This window comes from Equus quagga, chromosome 15, assembly GCF_021613505.1.
Source record: "Equus quagga isolate Etosha38 chromosome 15, UCLA_HA_Equagga_1.0, whole genome shotgun sequence".
NCBI lineage: Eukaryota > Metazoa > Chordata > Mammalia > Perissodactyla > Equidae > Equus > Equus quagga.
This window is the reverse complement of record NC_060281.1, coordinates 36,476,235-36,501,694: the sequence shown is the minus strand read 5'-3', so window position 1 is coordinate 36,501,694 and position 25,460 is coordinate 36,476,235. Positions and strand designations below refer to the sequence as shown.

The following is a 25,460-nucleotide window of genomic DNA, read 5'->3' as shown; positions in this document are numbered from 1 at the left end:
CAGGTGGGGAGATCAGACTGAAGTGTAACTAATTCACAATATTGGCATGAAATGAAGAGCAAAGAGTGTGTCAGTCACCACTTTCTTAAACCTCTGCGCCCGGCATGTGTGTCTGGAAATGTGGAAGCGGCGTTCTGTCCAGGACGCTTGCATCTCTAGTTCTGAGACCCCTAAGGACAGAAGACAGGAAAGAAGATCAGGAAAGACGCTCTCGTCTATATAGCCTCTTTCAGACAGAATGCTTTCCACAATCAGGCGAACAGGAAAGAAGCAAAAGAAACGAATTAGTTCTTTATATGACTTCCCTATGCCTGGACAGGTCCTCAAACCCTGTCTGTTCCTGGGATACAAAAAGTAAACGTTTCCTGCCTTTATTCAAACTGCGTGCCACAGTCGACCCAGACACGTGTTTTGGAGGAAATCCTGCCATGGGTGGAGGAGGGAGACCTCAGGAATGTACATAATTTTAAAACTCCCCCATATGACTCTGAATTTCAGCAAGATTGAGTTACTACTAGACTGACGTCTGAGAACTAAAGAGAGCTGAGAAGGAGTGGAGAGGAGAGAGGAGATAGAGAGCAGAGAGTATCATGGCGGGAGAATGGGGAGGAGAAGACTGGTGAGGGGAGAGAAGAAGCCGCCGAGGAGGAGCAGGAGCAGGAGCAGGAGACAAGAAGAGGAGCTGGGAATGGGACTTCAATCGCCGATAGTATTCGGCTAGGGGAGGACGTCGGATGTATCCAAGGTCCTTATCTCTCCTGCATTTTCACCAGGTCACCACAAGAGAAGGCACCGTTATTCTAAGCGAAGTAGGTGAAAACGTACGTCCCGCTAGAATGCATTTGTTTTCTTCCAGATTATCGTAGTTTGAGAGCTACCAGTTGCTCTTTTCCTCGCTGAATGAACAAGTTGAGCACCTTGTAGGGCGCTCGTGTGGTTGAACTTTTGTTTGCGGTGCGCAGGGCTGGGATCCATAGCTTTATAAAGAGCAGCAGAAAAGCCACGCCCAGACCACCGCGTGACTGTAGTGGGAGCAATGCCGAACGCAGAACCAGAATCCACAGGGGCCTTTGGGCCTACGCATCTGAGACAGCAACTGATTTTTAGCGCATTGGCCTTGTATTATGAGGGAAAAATCAGATAGAAAAGTAAGACGGACAATAAAAGAAAACTTTTGACTTGAACAGATTGAACAAGAACATGTGCTTGTCACGTGAAGGTGAAAACTCCTGGGAAATTTGGCTGGCAGTTGACTTTTAGTGTTTACACGTTAACCCACAAAACAATTTAGGTGATTTTGTGTGACTTCCCAAATTCACCCAAATGTTGGTGAGGTAGGAGAAACGAGAACCCTCTAAAACTGTGAAGTAAAGAAGGTACAACCATCTCTCAGTTTATGTGCTGCTGGCTCTTGGAAGTGGTGAGTTATTTGTAATAAACAAATAAACACATAAAAATAAATCCAACCTTACACCTCCTCTCATAACCCAGGCCCCTCTTTCCCACTAAAAAATAGCCTTTTCTTACCCCCAAACCTCTTTGGCACCCTGTACCCTGTTAAAGTATTTTCTCCACATTTAGGAAAAATACAAAATCTATTTTAATTTATATTCTGGATGGTATGTTTTCATACACACTACTTCATAAATATAATAATTATTTTTAAGATCAGAAATTTAAAATACATTAAGAAAAATGTACAATTGTTTTTTGTTTGCATCTTTTTGTAAATTCATTGCAGCATTCCTTATCTGACTGCAAATGCGTGGTACTTTGAGTTCTTTTTAGCTAGTTGTAACATCTTACTCATTAAGTAAATGAGTTAATTATTATGTTAATAATCACTCATTAGGGGCCGGCCTCTTGGCCAAGTGGTTAAGTTCCCGCACTCTGCTTCAGTGGTCCAGGGTATTGCTGGTTGGAATCCTGGGTTCAGACATGGCACTGCTCATCAAGCCATGCTGAGGTGGCATCCCACATGGCACAACGAGAAGGACCCACAGCTAAAAATACACAACTACGTACCAGGGGGCTTTGGGGAGAAAAAGGAAAAATAAAATCTTTAAAAAATAAATAAATAACCACTCGTTAATGGTTAACTCATTGACTAATCAGTTAAATAAAATCTTTGGCACATATTCATTTTATGTTTGTATGACAGTCATGATTTTATCATTTTGGGAAAATTATTCTTTAACAACATTGTGATATAGAGATGCATTGGCAACTGCATGCAGGAATGATTTCGCTTCAATGTGTGGTCTTATATTCAAGGTGACTTTCCTTCACAGGGTGTATTTGATTAACAGTATCCCAATATTTCCTGCTTCTTAGGGTGTTGCTGTAAGTATTCTTTGGCCAATCCGTTACTGCTTGCTTAAAGTGCTTGGGGAAAATGGATATATAATAACAATAGCAATAAGGGAATTTGAGTGAAGTCACAATTTGAGTACTTGTCGTTAAATACTGGATCCCCAAAAAGGTCAAGTAACTGGCCCCACGGCTCACATCTGATATGTAGAAGAGCCAAGATTGGAAGTCAGGCAGTTAGACTTCTCAGTGAATACTTCACATTTTCATGGGGAAAAGATCCGCAGGGCAATGACACTCCACATGAGGAAATTATCCTTTGAAATGCTTTTCCCTTCTTTGAAGTTGTCATAATTACCTAACAGGGAGAAATTATTCATTGTCAGAGAATTTAGGTATCTTTTACCAAGCTTTCAGTCAACAATTCTGGAGTCCTTTAGGGGTTTTGGAGGCTTATCATCTAGTCCGGTGCCTGAAACTCAGCGGTGGTCCAACAAATGTTTTTGGAAAGGTTTGGCAAGTGGTTGGTGAGACAGAGTCAGTGGGGGTCCTGACGCGACCACAGGACTGGGAATGTGAATCTGTGTTCTTCTCGCTTCATGCTGATGTTTGAAATTTTGCAAAGCAGACACAAAGGCAAAAAACAATCCAGTTCAATGCTAGAAAGCTTGCATAACCTTGATTGAAGACTTGCAAGGACTGCATTTAAAAAGAAAGAAAAACTTACACATGTATATAGATTCAAAAGTTATTACTAAGTTCAATTTTACCTTTGAAATACAGACTGTATTACAGGAACAGAAAAATGGATTATTAATAGGTTAATGGATTTTTACAGCTCACCAATGGGTTAAAAGTGAAGAATCATATAGACTCAATAAATGAGGATAGAGCTTTGGTAAAATATATAATTCAGTTTAGATCTTCAAACTACAGACTACATTTTAGCAGCTCTTTATTCAACTGCACTTAACCAGCCCATTTATTAATCAATCCATCCACTAGGTCTGTCAGCTATACAGCTGAGGTGCCTAAGGCTATTAGGCTACCTTCTAGTAGTGACTCCCCACACACTCACACTTCTGTTTCCATGAGTTAGAATGCATGCTGATGAGTCTATTTTTGTTCCCACATCTTATTCTATTCCATTGATGAATTTTTCAATTTTATAACTGACTTAAACATTGGATAATCCGGTGTAAAATGATGAGTGAGGAGGAAGATGTTTTGGAATAATTCTACAAAATCCACTCGGTTAAAAGAAAGAAAAATGCTTTTAAATTTTATATAAGTGGGAAAAAAGATAAGTTAGCCAGAAAATAAAAAAAATTGAAAGGATTCCACATTTAGACATGAACATATTTTCGTGGTTTTATTCCTCTTTAAGTTAAAATTTAGTTGAAAACACAGAATGTAAAATATAGGTTTTCTTATGTAAAAAACACAGATGGAATAAAAACCCAAGCACTCAGACTCAAGGAAAACGGTAAAAGGACGAAGTAGAAGAACAGATTTGAAGCAGGTGGTATCGTTGCTTTGATTTACAGCAGCAAGTCACTCTTTTGAAAACCAGGCTTGAGTTACAAACAACAGGAATGAGAGAGGCAAAAAAAAAAAAAAAAAAAAAAAAAGAGAGAGAATTATAAAATCTTGGGCAGGAGACAAATGATGATTATTTGCACATGAAAAAAAAAAGATAACCAAATAAATATGTCTGATTCCAAAAGGTTATGCTGACTTCTTTGGAAAGTAACACCAGTCTTCAAAGCCTGACAATGGCCTCATAAAACTCTTTTTATCTGGTGTCTCTCACTCAGATACCAGATTCCAGAATTGTCAGTAGGGTGTTGCCATTCCCTCTGTTGGCATCTTCTCAGTCTGGCCAAAGAATTAGCAAGAAAAAAGCCAGACACTAGCCGGCTTGTCGTCTTACCATTTTGTGATGGAAAAGCTACTTTCCCACAATTCAGTGCCCTGGCGTGAATGAGCGAGTCAAAGCCACAGGGCAGCCTCGAGTGGAGCCCGCCTGCGCTGAATCCAAAGTTCCAGCTGACACGCAGGCTCCAGCGCACGTTCCCAGACGGTTCTCAGTTCTGGCTCCACCCTTCCATCTTGTGTTTTGTTCCAAATAGTATAAAACAGAACTTCAGAACTACACCTACTCTTAAAAAACAAATATTTCAGTGTGAAGAAGGGGACATTTCAAGGACAGGCACCGGGCGGTGGAGTAAGGTTAGCAGTTGGAACAAGACCATCAAATTCCTTTCCCTCCGAGAATGCAACGACTCGCCTGGTAAGATTGGCACAGAAATTAGAAAGAATAAAAGTAAATACCTGAAACCTCTGACAAGGGTTCACTTTCATCTGGCAGCTGATAATGGCCATTTATTTCCAAACCCTTTCACCGCTGGTTCCTCCAATGATTCCGTGTGGTTTTCTGATGTGTACCACAGAGCATTTCTTCAATTTATTTAAATACGGTGACTAAAAGATTTGACAGCATGGCATTCCGATTCTCCCCATTTCAGCCCTCTAGACGGTTCACTTCAAACATGGATGCAAGAGCATGTCTGTGGTCAGGAAGCTTCTGTATGTGAATTGCTAAAGAATCGTTTTTGACTAAACCTGACGACCGCCAAAGCCAGGGAACAGATCCGGCGCTCTTCGTCTAAATTCTTTCTCAATCTAGCCATTCCAGTCGCACTAGAAAAGTCTACATTCACTCATCCAAGTAATTATTTTCACGTTGGGGTTTGGATCTCCCAGCCTTCTTGTGGAAAGTGGCGTTCGTGTGCAGCGTCCATCCGCGCAGAAGAACTGAGACCCACTGAGATCAGCGTCTGGTGACCGAGCTGAATTGCATCAGTGGAGCCTGGAAAGTAGAAAGGGGAGGAAGAAAACGAGTGGCAAGCGTTTTGCTCCTCAGCCTGCAGCCTCTTTCTTGAGAAGGACTTGGCTGAGAAAATAGAGTAGGAAATGCTCCGTGGTCCTCTTATTGTTTCCCTTTCGTTCTTTCCCCCCCGCGCTGGTCCGTGATTTTGCGAATGAACCGTTGACCGGCACGTTCACGTGGAGCTGGCGTGCTTGCTGCCCTGGGCGAAGAGTGCGTGTCCGCGTTGTCCCACGCGACCCAGGCTTCCTTGTTCTCACATAATCACGTCAGGCCGTCGACTCCAAAGCTGCACGAGTACAATCGCTTGAGTACTAAAAGCCGCAAACTGGATAACTCGTGTCTCTCGAGTGTGAGCAGGAAAAGACGAATAAAGAAATGCGAAAACAAAAGTAAGAAAAACAAAAAAGAACGAGAGAGGAGAGGCCGGACATGGTCGGGGAGCTGTGGCTGGAAGAGTGCAAGGGTGGAGGAACGAAGATCACACCTGGGCCTTCTTCCCTGCTCAGTGTTCTCTCCACAGCTCAGCCACGTTCACCAGGACACTCAGCTACTGAGGAAAGGTTCGGGACTGATAACCTTCCTTTTCCAGGAGTCTTCGAGGACGTAATAGTTGGCAGAACGGAGGGTAGTGTGTTCAGTTCCTTTGTTTCTGAAGCCCCTACTCTGAATCCGGTCCTGTGACTCTGGCACCGCAGGCGAGCCGAAAAGACACTCTTCCTCACGGTCTTCCCACGGTGGCCGGCTCCCAGGTCGGCTTGCCAAGGGACTGCCTGAGTGGCAGTTCCATCCTCCAACCGAGAGAGGCCCGTTATGGAACGTACTCTCGTGTCTTTAAATCTCTCTCCTCATTTTTCTCCCCCTCTGTCTACAAAGGCTGCAAGATAAATGGAAAACAATGTAAACAGACACGAAGACGCATGGGGCGCCTCCTCGAGAGTTTGACTCCGCGCGGCGAAATAAAAAAGAGAGAAAGGGGTGAACGTACAATACTTACCAGGAAATGAAAACACCTCGAGTCCAGCAATATGGTCTGCAAACCCTGCGGCGACGTCTTCTAGGGGACGCTTCAGCTCTGGTTCTGGACGCCTCGAGGAGTGGGAGACAGAAAGAGGAGAGAGCCAGCGATTATGGCGTCTCTTTCAAATGGAATTTTCTCTGCAAGGAAGAGTATGCCAAAGAGATTTACAAACTAGGACGAGATCTAAGAAACGAATTAGTTGAATATATGCACAGCAGCTGGACCTATGGACTCCGGTAGCTCACTCCGCAGACTTTCAAATTTTATTCCGGGGAAACACAAGTTCGAATCCCCAGGGGTTCCTGTTCCGTTTGTTCGCATGTATTCTCCGGTTATTTCTGAGCCGTAACAGGCTACGGAGATCTCACCTGGTCTTAAAATTCTGAGTTTTTGCAATGGGATCCTCCACCCTACTGGTTGGTAAATTATTGTCTTCGAACTAAGAATGGTTTTTTTTTACATTAAAAAAAGAAAAAGAAAAGCAACGTGTCATGAATTTGCGTGTCATCCTTGCAGCAGGGACCCTGCTAATCTCTGTATCTTTCCGATTTTAGTATATGTGCTGCGAAACGAGCAGCATTTTTAATTTTAAACGGTTGAGAAAATAAAACGAAGAATAGTGTTACGTGACACACGAATTTTACATAAAATTCAAATTTCACTGTCCATGGGCAAAGTTTTGTTCGAACACAGCCGCTTACTTTGTGTATTGTGTGTGGATGCTTTCGGGCTGCAACGGAGCGTAGGTGCGACAGAGACGAACTGCGCGCTCCTTTCCCTTCCCACCGCTGCTGTGCGGGCCACAACTCGCAGCGACTCAGTAATGGGCCCACAACTTTTTCAGTGCCATGTGCATCTCTGGACCCAATCTTATTCTTATCTTTTTATTGCCACTGCTTACAGATCCTGTGAAAACAATAAGAGAAAAGTGCGCTTTGATGGTCAACTCCTTTATCATGGAATCACGGCACAGCGTTGCGCTTGTTGCGCAATTACACTTTAGCTTGAGAAGGACATAGAGCGTATGAGAACGTCATCAGAGCGAAAACCACTCACAACATTTCCTGACTCACAGGGAAGCAAATCACTTTTGACGTTGACTAAAACTGAGTCCTCTATGTGCCGAAACCCGGGATTGAACCAGGGACCTTTAGATCTTCAGTCTAACGCTCTCCCAACTGAGCTACTTCGGCTGGCTACGACAACAGTTTCTTCCGTTTCTTTTTCAGTACTTGATTGGTTTCAACTTTCGCTTTTAGGTCGGACGTTCTTTAAGCATAGCTGGCCAACAGTGTTGCCTATCCAGAAATCCACGAAGCCTATTGTCTTCCACCCATGCCAGTTGGATCCAATTCCTGGCAGCGGGTCATGGATAGGTGGAGGGAGATTTCGAAGAGAGCTGACAGTGAGGGATTCAATGGAAAGCCTTTCTGCTCTTCCGCATCCTGTCACTGGATCCCTACACAGCTCCAAAGACAAAGACAACTAAGGAAATATTCCCTGGGGTCCCTCATTTTTCTCCTCTTCTCGTTCTCTCGTCTCTCTTAGTCTCCAAAAACGCTGAGAACTGGAATCCAATCTGGCTGTAAATTTGCTAAAGAGCACAATGTACTTGAACATTACCAGACTAAGCATTCATCACCACATTCCCAACTTACAGGGAAGCAACGGTCACAACAATTAGGAAATTTAAAATGGCATATCGTACCAGCAGTTTCTTCACAAGAATTTTTGAAAAATGAAAATGAGGATGGAACCAGGTACGTTTGTGATTGGTTCCTTTGTTAGCCACGCAAGGAAACCGTTTACTGGTGAGGTAATTAAATAGTGTTCACTTGTAGTATCCTAACAAATATGTGTAGAGAAAAGAAACTTGTTGAAGACTGTCTTTTGGTGAGAATAGTTGATGAGACAGTTGAGGACATTGGAACAACCATCAACAGTTAATTTAAAAAATAAGGCAGGTGATATGGCCTGGTTTTCCTTGACTCTTGATGAGTCCACAGATGTTACCAACATTATTCAGTTGTTTGTTAGAGGAGTCAATGCCAGTTGGGAGTGACTGAAGAAATAACCTACATGAGTAGTCTACGTGGAAAAACTACTGGTGAGAATACTTTCTGAGAAGTTGAAAAAACAACCATTCATTACACCCTGAAGTGAAATCTGCTAAGATGTGTTATAACCGGGGGTGGTGAAATTACCAAAGGAGCAGAAAAATGCTTAGTTGAATACGTTTCAAAACTTGTGAAAAGTATAAGCTACAGTTATTTATTGTATCACTCATCGGCAGGCACTTTGTGGGAAATATTTGAATGTATCATATTAAACAAGAAATGTCAATAATGAATTTAGTTCGCTCTGGTAGTCCCAAGCATTGTCACTTTTGCACATTTTATCACAAATAGTAGCTGAAGGTCCTGGCTTGTCCACCCACGTAGGGTTTGATGACTTAGCAGTGACAAGTTGTGGTTTTTGAGCTCAGGGCTGAGAGGAAAATTATTTTGAACGGGAAGAAATGCCCTCACCTCAAGTACTACTAGTAAACACTGAATGGCTTTGGAAATTAGCTTCTGTTTCAGATTGCATAAAGCCTTTTAATGAGTTTAACCCAAATTACAAGGCAAAATGATGCTTATATAGAAAACATATAATATGTATGCATATATATGAAACGTACACTACAGTAAGGTCATTTCGATGACAGTTAATGTTGGTAGAGTCACAAGTAGCATCAAGCTGTTCCCTACGCTTCCCAGCTGTCGAAAAGATGCAAGATCTCCACTGCCACGCAAATTTTCAGCAGATGCGTTTTTCTGAGCTCATAGCAGTGAGGAATTTTGGATCTTAATTGTTTTTTGGATCTTAATGCAAGTGCAAAAAAGATTTCCGTATTTCAAAATCCATTTAACTGTGCCATTGAGGAGCTTAAACCTAAGCTTCCATCGGAGGTGATTGATCTACAATGTAATGACATGCTAAAAGGCAAATATCAAAAGAATAGTAGAACTCTACAAATGGCTTTCATGCAAAAATATGCTAAAAATCAGACACTCGTAGATTAATATCAGCACTTGGCCCTTCCTATATCTGTGAGAAGATATTTTCAAAGACGAAATGTTAAAACCCCATTACAGATCATTACAGAGCATTAGCAATCAATTTTGATGGTAGGAAACATGAACTTTGAACTCTAATTAGGCAAACTGTTATCTTGAAAGATAATTCCATTCTTTTCCTTTTATTAGTCATAATAATTGTACTCAGTTATTGTTATTATGTTTTAAACTTCATTTAAAAAGCGGAAATTTTTCTCTCTTGATATGTAAATACCCATATAATATCCTTGATTTTGCCATTTGACCTGCAAAGTCTAAAATATTTACTACTTGGACATTTACTGAAATAGTTTACCAACTCCTGCACTAGAGGACTATCCTCAGCCAGTCTTGGAGAAATGTGTTGGTGAGGAGAGCAGCAGCATCCTTTCTGCAAAGTCTCTGCAGTGGCCATTCTCTACAAGCCAAGAATGGCGGTGGCAGAGGCTACAGTAGACATTATTCTCTGAATTCAGTTGTGAGGATGGGATACCGGAGTGGCTGTGTGTGTCTATTTCAAGCAGGCATCTTGGATCTTGGAAATAACTATGGAGTGGATTCAGGGATCCAAATAGGCCTGCAGTAAGATAAACCTGACTCCAGATGATCACATGACCTCCATAAGCCACTGCTATGACTGATGGACCACAATAGCATTTCACGTTCATGTCAGTTCAGAGGCATGTTCAACAGTGTCCAAGTCATCCGATTATGTCTCTTCCTCCAAAACACAGTTGCCTTGGTAAAGGGACTTTCTTTGGGGAAAACTAGAAAAAGCATATTTACGATATACATTTCTAGCTGTGTTCCAAGGTCCTTTCTCAAGTGGACCCAGTCTCTCTTCATTCAAGGAGATCTGGATTGGATTCCTGAGATGTGAGGAATTAAGGTAGGAAAGGCCAGTTGGAAGCCATCGGACTTCTCTCTACCTGCCCAAATGGTAAACACAATGGAAACTGCCTTCCTGGAGGAATTCTAAAGATAAGTACTGTCAGCAAGGACTTGAAAATGTAGAGGGTGGTGATTCTTACCACATCTCTATTCAGCTTGCCTATTTGGCCTGTGCAGAAGACAGAATTATCAAGAAAAACATCAGTGCACCATGGTAAATTTAATCAAGACTCCAATTACACCTGCTGTTCCTGCCGTGATTTCTTTACTGAAGCAAATCATCATAGCCGCTCATACTTGCTGTGCAGCTATTGGTGTGGAAAGTATTTCATTTTTTATGCCTATAAAAACTGACCATTGTTAGGGGCTGAATCATGTCCCTCCAAAATGCATGTGTTGAAGTCCCAAACCCTAGTACCTCTGATGTGACTGTGTTTGAAAACAGGGCCCTTAAGGAGATAGTTAAGGTAAAATAAGGTCATACAGGTGGGCCCTAGTTCAATTTAACTCACTTCCTTATAGAAAGAGGAGATTAGGACACAGCCAACATGCAGACCGAGGAAGGACCATGTGAGGACACAGCAAGAAGGTGGCCATCTGCAAGCCCAGGAGAGAGGCCTCAGAAGAAACCCAATCTGCTGACATCTTCATCTGGGACTCTAGCCTGTGAGAAAATAAATTCCTGGCGTTTAAGCCATTCCATGTATGGTGTTTTAGTGGCAGCCCTGCAAAACTAACACAGTCATCAGGCATGGTTTGCCTGTGGCTGGGAAGGCCAGCAAGATCCCTCCACTCTCACCTCAGGGTCATATAAATTTTCCAGCTTTCTGTAATAATCCAGTCTGCAGGGACATTGATCACTTCTCCATTTTGCAGGATAACACACTGGTCCCTTATGTTGATAGTATCGTGCTCACTGGGCCTGCTTTTGAGTCCTTGGTCTAAAAGCAGCAGCTGCTTTAGTCTCCTTTGAGATACATGCAAGCCATAGAGTGAGAAATACACCCCACAAAAGTTCAGGAGCCTGTCACCGTGGTAAAATTTTTGTGGAGCATGTTGAGATAGCCCTTCAAAGGCGAAGCACTAGTTGCTTCATCGGGCTCCTACCGCCAGAAAAGAAGTGGAATGTCCAATGGGCCTCTGAATTTTGGAGGCAGCATAGAGTCATTTGGACCTAATACTCTGACTGACCTACCAAGTAGCCTGGAAAGTCACCAGTTTTTGGGTTTTTGTTAAAATGAGGTATAATTGACATATAACATTATATTAGTTTCAGGTGTACAATATAATTATTGGATATTTATATATTGCAAAATGATCGCCACAATAAGTCTAGGTAACATTCATCACCATATGTAATTACAAAGAGATGCCCTTTCAAGTGTAAGTGATTTTCCTGCTCTCAGAACTCGAATTTTTCCCACTACACAGTGTTTGTGGAGTTGAAGACTTTAGCCAACATAGGAGTGATTGCTCAGAGTAGCTAGAAAGTGAATGGATACTGCAAATTTCAACAAGTCTGAGTGAAGATCACGAACTACCTTCCAAAATCACTAAGAAGTTTGCTAAGAGAAGACTCTCAATATATAAGAGAGTCGGTAACATCAACACCTATGAAAACCGAGGCCGTAGGCAGGTCTGGTTACCTTTAGCTGCGGGCTCAAGACGCATCTGCAGAGTGCTCTGCCAAGGCATAAAGAGCCTCCCAACTGGAGGTGCCGGGGATTGAACCCGGGGCCTCGTGCATGCTAAGCACGCGCTCTACCACTGAGCTACACCCCCTGCTGTCATCACCTAATGTCAGAACATCTTTAATGGCAGCCCTCTATCCACCTGTGCGTTTTGAGGACCTGAAACTGGGAGCACAGGGATGCTTCGTATACAGTTATTACGGAAATTCCCAGATTGAATTCTCATTCGCGGCTACATGCAGAGAAAGGCAACTGAATGCTAGACAGAAAGGCACTGTTCCTAGGATCTGTGCCTGCTTGTCAATCTACCCCGAAGTTGGAGCTCCTCAAAACTTGAATACAGGAAGGCAACGAAGAGCCCTCTCCTAGCTCTGTCTGCGCAAAGAGCCTGAATCAATGACACCCTAGGAACCATGAGGAGAGCTAGTTTCATATTTTAGTTTGTCGGTACAGATCCCCAGTAGAAGGAACCACGATGGCTGAAGAATTTGCTGTCACCGAGAGGGCTGGGGCAGGGGAAGTAAAGACGAGCCTAGAACATCTTTCTGTGCCAGAAGGTAAGAAAGTGCTCAAACAGTAAGAGTGTGCTCAAACGGACAGCGGATCTACGAGACAAATCTTGGAAACATCGAGCATTAAAATGAATAATGAGCAATAAAGGGATATAGTCTAATGGATAAAATAAGAATACTTGAGTTCATACTGATAAGAAAGAAAAAGAAAAAGATGAAGGAACGAAAGAAGAAGAAAAAGAAAAAAAGGAGAGAAAGTTTTCCTTCTGGCAGTATGCCAATTAATAAGTGTGGAAAGAATGATAGAGTCATCATTTTCCACTGTCCTGCAATGATTGACTCAGGCAAAATTCATCAGTCAGTGCCAAAGCTATGGGTGAAGGTTTGATAGGGGACAAGATCTTTGTGTAGTCTCAAACTGTGTCCTCGACTTATTTCTTATGAGTGATAACTTGGCCGTGAAGAAGCTCAGCAGACAAAACCTTATCTCACATGATCAAAGAAACATCACCATAATGGCATAGTAGAAAAGAATAGGAACAGAGTATTTTCTCACTATTTTTCTACTGGTTTTACTTCCTTTACCTAATCCTCACAGTGACTACAATCAAAAATTTGGTCCAAAATTCAAAGAGAGATGATAATTGGTACCAACCCTCTCTAGGTGGTGGGGTGGATGGACATCGGTCGATAAAACAATGGCTTTTGATGAGCTAGAGTGCTGCCAAGAATGACACATGAAAAAATAAAATAAGCTTGCATTGTCAATTAGATATCCTACATATACTCAAATATTTCTTACTATCCAATTGTTTTATATTTCCTCACTTATCTCATTTCCTCCTTCTTCCTCTTCTTCTTCTTCTTCTTCTTCTTCTTCTTCTTCTCCTCCTCCTCCTCCTCCTCCTCCCCCTCCCCCTCCTCCTCCTCCTCCTCCTCCTCCTCCTCTTCCTCCTTCTTCTTCTTCTTCTTTTGAGGCAGACTAGCCCTGAGCTAACAGCTGCTGCCAATTGTCCTCTTTTTCTGAGGAAGACTAGCCCTGAGCTAACATCCGTGCCCATCTCCCTCTACTTTACATGTGGGATGCCTGCCACAGCATGGCTTGACAAGCGGTGTGTATGTCTGCACCCAGGATTCCAACGGAGAACCCGGGCCTCCCAAGTGGAACATGTGAACTTAACCGCTGGGTCGGCACCCCATTCTCCTTTTTAAATATATAAATATAATGTTTTCTGCAAACTTCAGTTATTATCAAATGGAGGATGCCCTATAGAGAAGCAGCAAAATGTTTTCATGTAAAAATGGATATTATCAGCTGCAAAGAAAAAAGGGAATATTTTACAAGTGGCCTGGAACCTTCACATTTTAATAAAAGAACAATCACTTCTTCTGCTTTTTTTTTTTTTTGTCAATATGATTACTGTACTTTGCATTATCCAGGCTCTTCTCAATATTTCTTGTTCACTTATTGACTTGTTAGGGATTTTCAAAGTTATTATGGCTTCAAAGACATCAACATGAGCACACATCTTTTCTACTGAATTAGAAAGAGGAAAGGAAGTTCTGTCTGCCAACTTCTCTCTTCCCTCTTCTCTGCCACTGGCAGCCTCTTCATATTCTGGTCTCTAGAAAGAAAATTCAGTTTCTTTACCCAATGGCTGCATTCTTAGATCTTGTTCCAAATGTCTTTGATTCCAAATGTTACCAGCAAGGAGTATGAAAGGAAAATGATGCAAAACCTCCACTAACTTCTTTAAAACTTTTTATTTTTCCTTCATCTCCCCAACGCTCCCCAGTACATAGTTGTGCATTTTAGTTGTGGGTCCTTCTAGTTGTGGCATGTGGGACGCCGTCTCAGCATGGCCTGATGAGCGGTGCCATGTCCAGGCCAAGGATCAGAAGAAGCAGAGCACCTGAACTTAACCACTCAACCTGGGGGCTCGCCCCCCTCCACTAACCTCTAATATGAGTTGGAAAGTTTGCATTTTTGTCTCTGCTTTTCAAGAGTCTTAATAAAATAAAACCAACCTGAGATTCTACCCATATCACAAATCCTGAGGATGACTGGGACACAATGCTGCCTTTCCTTTACCAACCTCTTTCCAAATCTTCAGCAAACATTATACAAGACTTTACTGAATTCTAGGCCTTGAACCAGATGATGAGACTCCAAAGTTCCTAGTGGACATCTAGAATTATTGACTGAAGAAATGGATGAGAATTGAGAATTGCATAACATTAAGAAATCATGTAGGACCACCTCTTCCCTGTAAGTGATAATCACATTTTCAAAGACAAATGAATCTGAAAGTCACTCTTCTCAACTTTTGACTTCAGGATTCCTGTCTCTAAAGGAGAAATCTGGAGCAGTTGCTCTAGAGGAAATCTGCCTGGTTTTGAAACTTACCCTGCTACATGTTGACTGTGACCTGTGTGACTTGTTAATTACTTCATTTCTTAGGGAGTCTGTCTATCAGGGAAGTGATATACTCATTTAATGTAATCCATTGTTATTACTATTATCCACTTGTTACCTCCAGCTACATTATACAGTCAGTTTCATATTGACCACAGTCAGAATTCAACCTGGGGTTCTGTGAGCTGGATTTCAGCTTGTCCTTGGGAAGCCCACTTAGTTTCAATGCCTTCAAAATTCAAACTTTCCTAGACCTGGCAATAAATGATCCTCATCATCTGTCACTCACCCAAAAAAGGCATCATCATTCAGTCCAAGCACATTTATTCCTGGATTTGGGAAAAGTTTGAAACCAATAAATTTAAGGGTAGGAAACAAAAAAGTGGAAAGACCCATCCCCAATTCTTCTGGTTTTTGGGGGGCAAGCAATGTTCATCCTCTACAGTGAAGAACATGGGATTTTCAGGTAATTTCAATTAAAGGAAACATCATCCTACTGAAAACATGAGCCACAGTTTCTTCCCTCAGCTTTTCCTCCAGAATATTCCAGAAGGCTGAGAAGCAAGTGATCAGTGCCTGGTGTATGCTGGGGAAGAAGTTGCTGCCTGTTCAAATAATGGAGCAGTGACCAGAAATCAAGAGAGACAACTATAATGACCTTATTTCAAGAATTTTATGGTTTCTTATGTCTTCTAGCCCACTAATCTTTTAGGCAACATTGATGTTCCCAAAATGGCCATAGACTTTTCTATGAATGAACTCACAATGAACTTACAAAGTCTCACTCTGGCCAAAATACATGAGATTTTAGAACTTTAATTCAACAAGTGCCTGACTAATCTGTTTAAGCCACTGGGCTCTCAATTCAAACCTAAATTTGGAAGTCCCCAAGTTCTATGACAGTCACCATAACTTTTCTTCCCACACTCAGAGAAAAAGTTGGTGATCCTTTGATGCTGGCCACCTCCTCACTCATACCTAGGAATTCAATCAATCCTCTGTTCTAGGATCAAGTTATTTAAACTTCTAATTTATCAATGAATTGTAAACTAAAAATCCTACCAGCATTTTCCAGTTTACTGGTCATATCTTTTCCTTCCCTAATTACTTGCTACATTGCTTTTAAATTTGTAGTTTCTTTCTTAATATTGTAAGGAACCTCCCCTATATTGACTAGTAGAACAGAATAGAAAGTTGCTAGTCAATATATGTCACTCTGGTTTCCAGCTCTTCATTTTCCTGTTTAGCCAAGAACTGCAAGTGAGAGGAGCAAATGTGTGGACAACTTCTCCAGAAGAAAGCTTGGTTTTCCTAGGATCTGTTAGAATTAAGTAGGGGAAACGAAAAACACTGCCAGGGTCTGAAAAGCGACTCAAATCCTGGACCATCAAATCAAAAGTTTAATTTTCTAACTAACTATCCAGGATTAAAGACATTTTGATCATGAAAATCTCTTCAATTCAAAAATATTTGGTTGCTGCCTAACCTATGTTTTTCATCCTTTCCTTTGCCTTACAAGACCAATGTGCTAACAAATAGACACTCCCAGCCAAAACTTAAGTACCTAAGCTCAAAACTGCCAGCAGATTCTATTTCTCATTGAAACAGGTCCCACTATAGCTACAATAGGGTCAAGAAAATGTGGCTACCTGCTGTTCTCTTCGAAGCCACCGAGACCAGTGGCTACTTTGTCAAAAACAAAAACTCAACTACACACATGCCTTCCAATGTGCTCAGTTTGTCTGTCCTTCAAAGGAAAGAGCAGTGAGGCACTCTCCAAACCATGACAGGCTTAGAAAAGACAAGCCAAGTCTTAGGTGGGACAAACACTTTCAGGTTGCTTCACTTAGGGGACCTTCTCGCTTCCTGCATACCTAAAGGAAGAGTCAAAGAGATAGCACCCCTCAAAATTCTATGCCAATCCCAAGCATTCTTCATCTTCCCTACTCTGCATTTGGAGTCGGATATCAGAAATTAATTCTCATTTCCCCATCAAGGTCTAAACTCCCAGAGGTGGCACACACAGTACTCGTGTTTGAATCACTATATATTACCTTTTGTGTCATTCTGGCAGCCTTTTGGTACAAGAGGAAGGAAATTTTAAAAGGAAGAATTTTTTGAACTTTTTTTGGAGATAATTTCAAACTTAAAGCCAGTTGCAAAAACTATCTTACACACCCAGGTTTATCTATTGTAAACATCTTGCAACATTTGCTAGTTCTCCTTCTCTCTCTTTACATACACACATGGGTTATTTTTTTTTTCCTGAAAGATTTGAGCATGGTTGGCAAACATATCCCTCTGCCCCAACATTTTTCAGTGTATTTTTTAAAGTCTCTCCCTTATGTAAGCATAATAAAATTGTCAAAATAGGGGATTTAATATTGATACAACACTACTATCCAATATACCATCCATACTCAAACGTTGCTAATTGTTCAAATAATGTCTGGGATTGCATTTTTTCCCCAGATCTGGGACCACTCCAGAAGGACACATTTTATGTAACTATCTTGTCTCTTTAGTCTTTTTAATTTGAGATAGTTTCTCAACCTTTCTTTATCTTTCATGACATTGACGATTTTTGAAGAGTGTGTGACAGTTGATATGTATGATGGTTTTCAATTTTGGTTTGACTGATGTTTCTTCCTGATTCCATTCAGATGATGATGCATTTTTAGCCAGAACACCACAGGAGTGATACTGTTTACTTCACAGTTTATCTCATCAAGAGGTGCATGGTGTCAGTATCACCATTGTGGTGACATAAATTTGATGATTTGGGGTAAGGTATTGTCTGCTGAGTTTCTTCATGGCCAAGTTATCATTTTCATAAGAAATACACTGAGGACACACTTTGAGACTACACAAAGATCTTGTCACCCATCAAACTTTCCCCCATAGCTTTGGCACTGACTGATGAATTATACCTGAGTCAATCACTGCATGACAGTGGAAAATGATGACTCTATCATTCTTACCACTCTTATTAATTGGCATACTGCCAGAAGGAAAACTTTCTCTCCTTTCTTTCTTTTTCTTCTTCTTTCGTTCCTTCATCTTTTTCTTTTTCTTTCTTATCAGTATGAACTCAAGTATTCTTATTTTATCCATTAGACTATATCCCTTTATTGCTCATTATTCATTTTAATGCTCGATGTTTCCAAGATTTGTCTCGTAGATCCGCTGTCCGTTTGAGCACACTCTTACTGTTTGAGCACTTTCTTACCTTCTGGCACAGAAAGATGTTCTAGGCTCGTCTTTACTTTCCCTGCCCCAGCCCTCCCGGTGACAGCAAATTCTTCAGCCATCGTGGTTCCTTCTACTGGGGATCTGTACCGACAAACTAAAATATGAGACTAGCTCTCCTCATGATTCCTAGGGTGTCATTGATTCAGGCTCTTTGCGCAGACAGAGCTAGGAGAGGGCTCTTCGTTGCCTTCCTGTATTCAAGTTTTGAGGAGCTCCAACTTCGGGGTAGGTTGACAAACAGGCACAGATCCTAGGAACAGTGCCTTTCTGTCTAGCATTCAGTTGCCTTTCTCTGGATGTAGCCGCGAATGGGAATTCAATCTGGGAATTTCCGTAATAACTGTATATGAAGGATCCTTGTGCTCCCAGTTTCAGGTCCTCAAAACGCACAGGCGGATAGAGGGCTGCCGTTAAAGACGTTCTGACATTAGATGATGATAGCAGGGGGTGTAGCTCAGTGGTAGAGCGCGTGCTTAGCATGCACGAGGCCCCGGGTTCAATCCCCGGCACCTCCAGTTGGGGAGCTACTTATGCCGTCACCGAGCGGGTGCCTCTTGTGCCTGGAGCTAAAAGATCCTGGTTACCTGCCTACGGCCTCAGTTTTCATAGGTGTACGACATTCCCAACTCTCTTATGTATTGACAGTCTTCTCTTGGCAAACTTCTTAGTGATTTTGGAGTAGAAGGAGGTAATTCGTGATCTTTACTCAGACTTAGTTGTTGACATTTTCAGTATCCATCCACTTTCTAGCTAGTCTGAGCAATCACACCTACGTTGGCTAAAGTCTTCAACTCCACAAACACTGTGTAGTGGGAAAAATCAGAGTTCTGAGAGCAGGAAAATCACTTAGACTTGAAAGGGCATCTCTTTGTAATTATATACGGTGATGAATGTTAACTAGACTTATTGTGGTGATCATTTTGCAATATACAAATGTACAATGATTACGTCGTACACCTGAAACTAATATAATGTTAGATGTCAATTATACCTCATTTAAAAAAAAACGAAAACTGGTGACTTTCCAGGCTACTTGGTAGGTCAGTCAGAGTATTAGGTCCAAATGACTCTATGCTGCCTCCAAAATTCAAAGAGGCCCATTGGACATTCCACTTCTTTTCTAGTGGTAAGAACCCAATGAAGCAACTAGTGCTTCACCTTTGAAGGGCTATCTCAACATGCTCCACAAAAATTTTACCACGGTGACAGGCTCCTGAACTTTTGTGGGGTGTATTTCTCACTCTATGGCTTGCATGTATCTCAAAGGAGTCTAAAGCAGCTGCTGCTTTTAGACCAAGGACTCAAAAGCAGGCCCAGTGAGCACGATACTATCAACATAAGGGACCAGTGTGTTATCCTGCAAAATGGAGAAGTGATCAATGTCCCTGCAGACTGGATTATTACAGAAAGCTGGAAAATTTATATGACCCTGAGGTGAGAGTGGAGGGATCTTGTTGGCCTTCCCAGCCACAGGCAAACCATGCCTGATGGCTATATTGGTTTTCTAGGGCTGCCACAACAAAACACCACACAGGGAATGGCTTAAACGCCAGAAATTTATTTTCTCACAGGCTAGAGTCCCAGATGAAGATGTCAGCAGATTGGGTTTCTTCTGAGGCCTCTCTCCTGGGCTTGCAGATGGCCACCTTCTTGCTGTGTCCTCACATGGTCCTTCCTCGGTCTGCATGTTGGCTGCGTCCTGATCTCCTCTTTTTATAGAGACGCGAGTTAAATTGAACTAGGGCCCACCTGTATGACCTTATTTTACCTTAATTATCTCTTTAAAGGCCCTATCTTCAAACACAGTCACATCAGAGGTACTAGGGTTTGGGACTTCAACACATGCATTTTGGAGGGACACAATTCAGCCCATAAGAGCGGTCAGTTTTTATAGGCATAAAGAATGCAATACTTTCCACACCAATAGCTGCACAGCAAGTACGAGCGGCTATGATGATTTACTTCAGTAAAGAAATCACGGCAGGAACAGCAGGTGTAATTGGAGTCTCGATTAAATTCACAATAGTGCACTGCCATTTTCCTTGATAATTCTGTCTTCTGCACAGGCCAAATAGGCAAGCTGAATAGAGATGTGTAAGAATCACCACTCCCTACATTTTCAAGTCCTTGCTGACGGTACTTCTCTTTGGAATTCCTCTAGGAAGGCAGTTTCCTTTGTGTGTGTTATCTGGGCAGGTAGAGAGAATTCCGATGGCTTCCAACTGGCCTTTCCTACCTTAATTCCTCACATGTCAGGAATCCAATCCAGATCTCCTTGAATGAAGAGAGACTGGGTCCACTTGAGAAAGGACCTTGGTACACAGCTAAAAATGTATATGGTAAATATATTTTTTCTAGTTTTCCCTAAAGAAAGTCCCTTTACCAAGGCAACTGTGTTTTGGAGGAAGAGACATATCGGACAACTTGGACTCTATTGAACATGCCTCTGAACTGACATGAACGTGAAATGCTATTGTGGTCCATCAGTCATAGCAGTGGCTTATGGAGGTCATGTGATCATCTGGAGTCAGGTTTATCTTACTGCAGGCCTATTTGGATCCCTGAATCCACTCCATAGTTATTTCCAAGATCCAAGATGCCTGCTTGAAATAGACACACACAGCCACTCCGGTATCCCATCCTCACAACTGAATTCAGAGAATAATGTCTACTGTAGCCTCTGCCACAGCCATTCTTGGCTTGTAAGAGAATGGCCACTGCAGAGACTTTGCAGAAAGGATGCTGCTGCTCTTCTCACCAACACATTTCTCCAAGACTGGCTGAAGATAATCCTCTAGTGCAGGAGTTGGTAAACTATTTCAGTAAATGTCCAAGTAGTAAATATTTTAGACTTTGCAGGTCAAATGGCAAAATCAAGGATATTATATGGGTATTTACATATCAAGAGAGAAAAATTTCTGCTTTTTAAATGAAGTTTAAAACATAATAACAATAACTGAGTACAATTATTACCGCTAATAAAAGGAAAAGAATGGAATTATCTTTCAAGATAACAGTTTGCCTAATTAGAGTTCAAAGTTCATGTTTCCTACCATCAAAACTGATTGCTAATGCTCTGTAATGATCTGTAATGAGACTTTAACATTTCGTCTTTGAAAATATCTTCTCACAGATATAGGAACGGCCAAGTGCTGATTTTTAGCATATTTTTGCATGAAAGCCATTTGTAGAGTTCTACTATTCTTTTGATATTTGCCTTTTAACATGTCATTACATTGCAGATCAGTCACTTCTGATGGAAGGTTAGGTTTAAGCTCCTAGATGGCACAGTTAAATGGATTTTGAAATACGGAAATCTCTTTTGCACTTGCATTAAGATCCAAAAAACACTTAAGATCCAAAAAAAAACCTCACTGCTATGAGCTCAGAAACATGTATCTGCTGAAAATTTGTGTGGTAGTGGAGATCTTGCATCTTTTCGACAGTTGGGAAATGTGTGGAACAGCTTGATGCTACTTGTGACTCTACCAACATTAACTGTCATCGAAATGACCTTACTGAAGTGTACGTTTCATATACATACATATCATATGTTTTCTATATGAGCATCATTTTGCCTTGTAATTTGGGTTAAACTCATTAAAAGGCTTTATGCAATCTGAAACAGAAGCTAATTTCCAAAGCCATTCAGTGTTTACTAGTAGTACTTGAGGTGAGGGCATTTCTTCCCGTTCAAAATAATTTTCCTCTCAGCCCTGAGCTCAAAAACCACAACTTGTCACTGCTAAGTCATCAAACCCTACGTGGGTGGACAAGCCAGGACCTTCAGCTACTATTTGTGATAAAAATGTGCAAAAGTGACAATGCTTGGGACTACCAGAGTGAACTAAATTCATTATTGACATTTCTTGTTCAATATGATACATTCAAACATTTCCCACAAAGTACCTGCTGATGAGTGATACAATAAATAACCATAGCTTACATTTTTCACAAGTTTTGAAACGTGTTCAACAACCCTTTTTCTGTTCCTTTCGTAATTTTACCACCCCCAGTTATAACACATGTTAGCAGATTTCACTTCAGGGTGTAATGAATGGTTGTTTTTTCAACTTCTCAGAAAGTATTCTCACCAGTAGTTTTTCCACGTAGACTACTCATGTAGGTTATTTCTTCAGTCACTCCCAACTGGCATTGACTCCTCTAACAAACAACTGAATAATGTTGGTAACATCTGTGGACTCATCAAGAGTCAAGGAAAACCAGGCCATATCACCTGCCTTATTTTTTAAATTAACTGTTGATGGTTGTTCCAATGTCCTCAACTGTCTCATCAACTATTCTCACCAAAAGACAGTCTTCAACAAGTTTCTTTTCTCTACACATATTTGTTAGGATACTACAAGTGAACACTATTTAATTACCTCACCAGTAAACGGTTTCCTTGCGTGGCTAACAAAGGAACCAATCACAAACGTACCTGGTTCCATCCTCATTTTCATTTTTCAAAAATTCTTGTGAAGAAACTGCTGGTACGATATGCCATTTTAAATTTCCTAATTGTTGTGACCGTTGCTTCCCTGTAAGTTGGGAATGTGGTGATGAATGCTTAGTCTGGTAATGTTCAAGTACATTGTGCTCTTTAGCAAATTTACAGCCAGATTGGATTCCAGTTCTCAGCGTTTTTGGAGACTAAGAGAGACGAGAGAACGAGAAGAGGAGAAAAATGAGGGACCCCAGGGAATATTTCCTTAGTTGTCTTTGTCTTTGGAGCTGTGTAGGGATCCAGTGACAGGATGCGGAAGAGCAGAAAGGCTTTCCATTGAATCCCTCACTGTCAGCTCTCTTCGAAATCTCCCTCCACCTATCCATGACCCGCTGCCAGGAATTGGATCCAACTGGCATGGGTGGAAGACAATAGGCTTCGTGGATTTCTGGATAGGCAACACTGTTGGCCAGCTATGCTTAAAGAACGTCCGACCTAAAAGCGAAAGTTGAAACCAATCAAGTACTGAAAAAGAAACGGAAGAAACTGTTGTCGTAGCCAGCCGAAGTAGCTCAGTTGGGAGAGCGTTAGACTGAAGATCTAAAGGTCCCTGGTTCAATCCCGGGTTTCGGCACATAGAGGACTCAGTTTTAGTCAACGTCAAAAGTGATTTGCTTCCCTGTGAGTCAGGAAATGTTGTGAGTGGTTTTCGCTCTGATGACGTTCTCATACGCTCTATGTCCTTCTCAAGCTAAAGTGTAATTGCGCAACAAGCGCAACGCTGTGCCGTGATTCCATGATAAAGGAGTTGACCATCAAAGCGCACTTTTCTCTTATTGTTTTCACAGGATCTGTAAGCAGTGGCAATAAAAAGATAAGAATAAGATTGGGTCCAGAGATGCACATGGCACTGAAAAAGTTGTGGGCCCATTACTGAGTCGCTGCGAGTTGTGGCCCGCACAGCAGCGGTGGGAAGGGAAAGGAGCGCGCAGTTCGTCTCTGTCGCACCTACGCTCCGTTGCAGCCCGAAAGCATCCACACACAATACACAAAGTAAGCGGCTGTGTTCGAACAAAACTTTGCCCATGGACAGTGAAATTTGAATTTTATGTAAAATTCGTGTGTCACGTAACACTATTCTTCGTTTTATTTTCTCAACCGTTTAAAATTAAAAATGCTGCTCGTTTCGCAGCACATATACTAAAATCGGAAAGATACAGAGATTAGCAGGGTCCCTGCTGCAAGGATGACACGCAAATTCATGACACGTTGCTTTTCTTTTTCTTTTTTTAATGTAAAAAAAAACCATTCTTAGTTCGAAGACAATAATTTACCAACCAGTAGGGTGGAGGATCCCATTGCAAAAACTCAGAATTTTAAGACCAGGTGAGATCTCCGTAGCCTGTTACGGCTCAGAAATAACCGGAGAATACATGCGAACAAACGGAACAGGAACCCCTGGGGATTCGAACTTGTGTTTCCCCGGAATAAAATTTGAAAGTCTGCGGAGTGAGCTACCGGAGTCCATAGGTCCAGCTGCTGTGCATATATTCAACTAATTCGTTTCTTAGATCTCGTCCTAGTTTGTAAATCTCTTTGGCATACTCTTCCTTGCAGAGAAAATTCCATTTGAAAGAGACGCCATAATCGCTGGCTCTCTCCTCTTTCTGTCTCCCACTCCTCGAGGCGTCCAGAACCAGAGCTGAAGCGTCCCCTAGAAGACGTCGCCGCAGGGTTTGCAGACCATATTGCTGGACTCGAGGTGTTTTCATTTCCTGGTAAGTATTGTACGTTCACCCCTTTCTCTCTTTTTTGTTTCGCCGCGCGGAGTCAAACTCTCGAGGAGGCGCCCCATGCGTCTTCGTGTCTGTTTGCATTGTTTTCCATTTATCTTGCAGCCTTTGTAGACAGAGGGGGAGAAAAATGAGGAGAGAGATTTAAAGACACGAGAGTACGTTCCATAACGGGCCTCTCTCGGTTGGAGGATGGAACTGCCACTCAGGCAATCCCTTGGCAAGCCGACCTGGGAGCCGGCCACCGTGGGAAGACCGTGAGGAAGAGTGTCTTTTCGGCTCGCCTGCGGTGCCAGAGTCACAGGACCGGATTCAGAGTAGGGGCTTCAGAAACAAAGGAACTGAACACACTACCCTCCGTTCTGCCAACTATTACGTCCTCGAAGACTCCTGGAAAAGGAAGGTTATCAGTCCCGAACCTTTCCTCAGTAGCGGAGTGTCCTGGTGAACGTGGCTGAGCTGTGGAGAGAACACTGAGCAGGGAAGAAGGCCCAGGTGTGATCTTCGTTCCTCCACGCTTGCACTCTTCCAGCCACAGCTCCCCGACCATGTCCGGGCCTCTCCTCTCTCGTTCTTTTTTGTTTTTCTTACTTTTGTTTTCGCATTTCTTTATTCGTCTTTTCCTGCTCACACTCGAGAGACACGAGTTATCCAGTTTGCGGCTTTTAGTACTCAAGCGATTGTACTCGTGCAGCTTTGGAGTCGACGGCCTGACGTGATTATGTGAGAACAAGGAAGCCTGGGTCGCGTGGGACAACGCGGACACGCACTCTTCGCCCAGGGCAGCAAGCACGCCAGCTCCACGTGAACGTGCCGGTCAACGGTTCATTCGCAAAATCACGGACCAGCGCGGGGGGGAAAGAACGAAAGGGAAACAATAAGAGGACCACGGAGCATTTCCTGCTCTATTTTCTCAGCTACGTCCTTCTCAAGAAAGAGGCTGCAGGCTGAGGAGCAAAATGCCTGCCACTCATTTTCTTCCTCCCCTTTCTCTACCTTCCAGGCTCCACTGATGCAATTCAGCTCGGTCACCAGACGCTGATCTCAGTGGGTCTGAGTTCTTCTGCGCGGATGGACGCTGCACACGAACGCCACTTTCCACAAGAAGGCTGGGAGATCCAAACCCCAACGTGAAAATA

General features: G+C 42.2%; 6 non-coding genes across 6 annotated transcripts; 3 read left to right on the top strand and 3 right to left on the bottom strand.

The window, feature by feature from the left end:
• Nucleotides 1–6,694: 6,694 nt before the first annotated feature.
• Nucleotides 6,695–6,798, bottom strand: LOC124227489 (U6 spliceosomal RNA). The gene has a single exon (XR_006885498.1). It is a non-coding gene; the product is annotated as a U6 spliceosomal RNA (small nuclear RNA).
• A 543-nt stretch (nucleotides 6,799–7,341) lies between these two features.
• On the bottom strand, nucleotides 7,342–7,414 carry TRNAF-GAA (transfer RNA phenylalanine (anticodon GAA)). Its single transcript has one exon. It is a non-coding gene; the product is annotated as a tRNA-Phe (tRNA).
• Nucleotides 7,415–11,920: 4,506 nt separating this feature from the next.
• Nucleotides 11,921–11,992, bottom strand: TRNAA-AGC (transfer RNA alanine (anticodon AGC)). Its single transcript has one exon. It is a non-coding gene; the product is annotated as a tRNA-Ala (tRNA).
• A 6,532-nt stretch (nucleotides 11,993–18,524) lies between these two features.
• TRNAA-AGC (transfer RNA alanine (anticodon AGC)) lies at nucleotides 18,525–18,596 on the top strand. The gene has a single exon. It is a non-coding gene; the product is annotated as a tRNA-Ala (tRNA).
• A 4,493-nt stretch (nucleotides 18,597–23,089) lies between these two features.
• On the top strand, nucleotides 23,090–23,162 carry TRNAF-GAA (transfer RNA phenylalanine (anticodon GAA)). Its single transcript has one exon. It is a non-coding gene; the product is annotated as a tRNA-Phe (tRNA).
• A 543-nt stretch (nucleotides 23,163–23,705) lies between these two features.
• On the top strand, nucleotides 23,706–23,809 carry LOC124227488 (U6 spliceosomal RNA). The gene has a single exon (XR_006885497.1). It is a non-coding gene; the product is annotated as a U6 spliceosomal RNA (small nuclear RNA).
• Nucleotides 23,810–25,460: the final 1,651 nt, after the last annotated feature.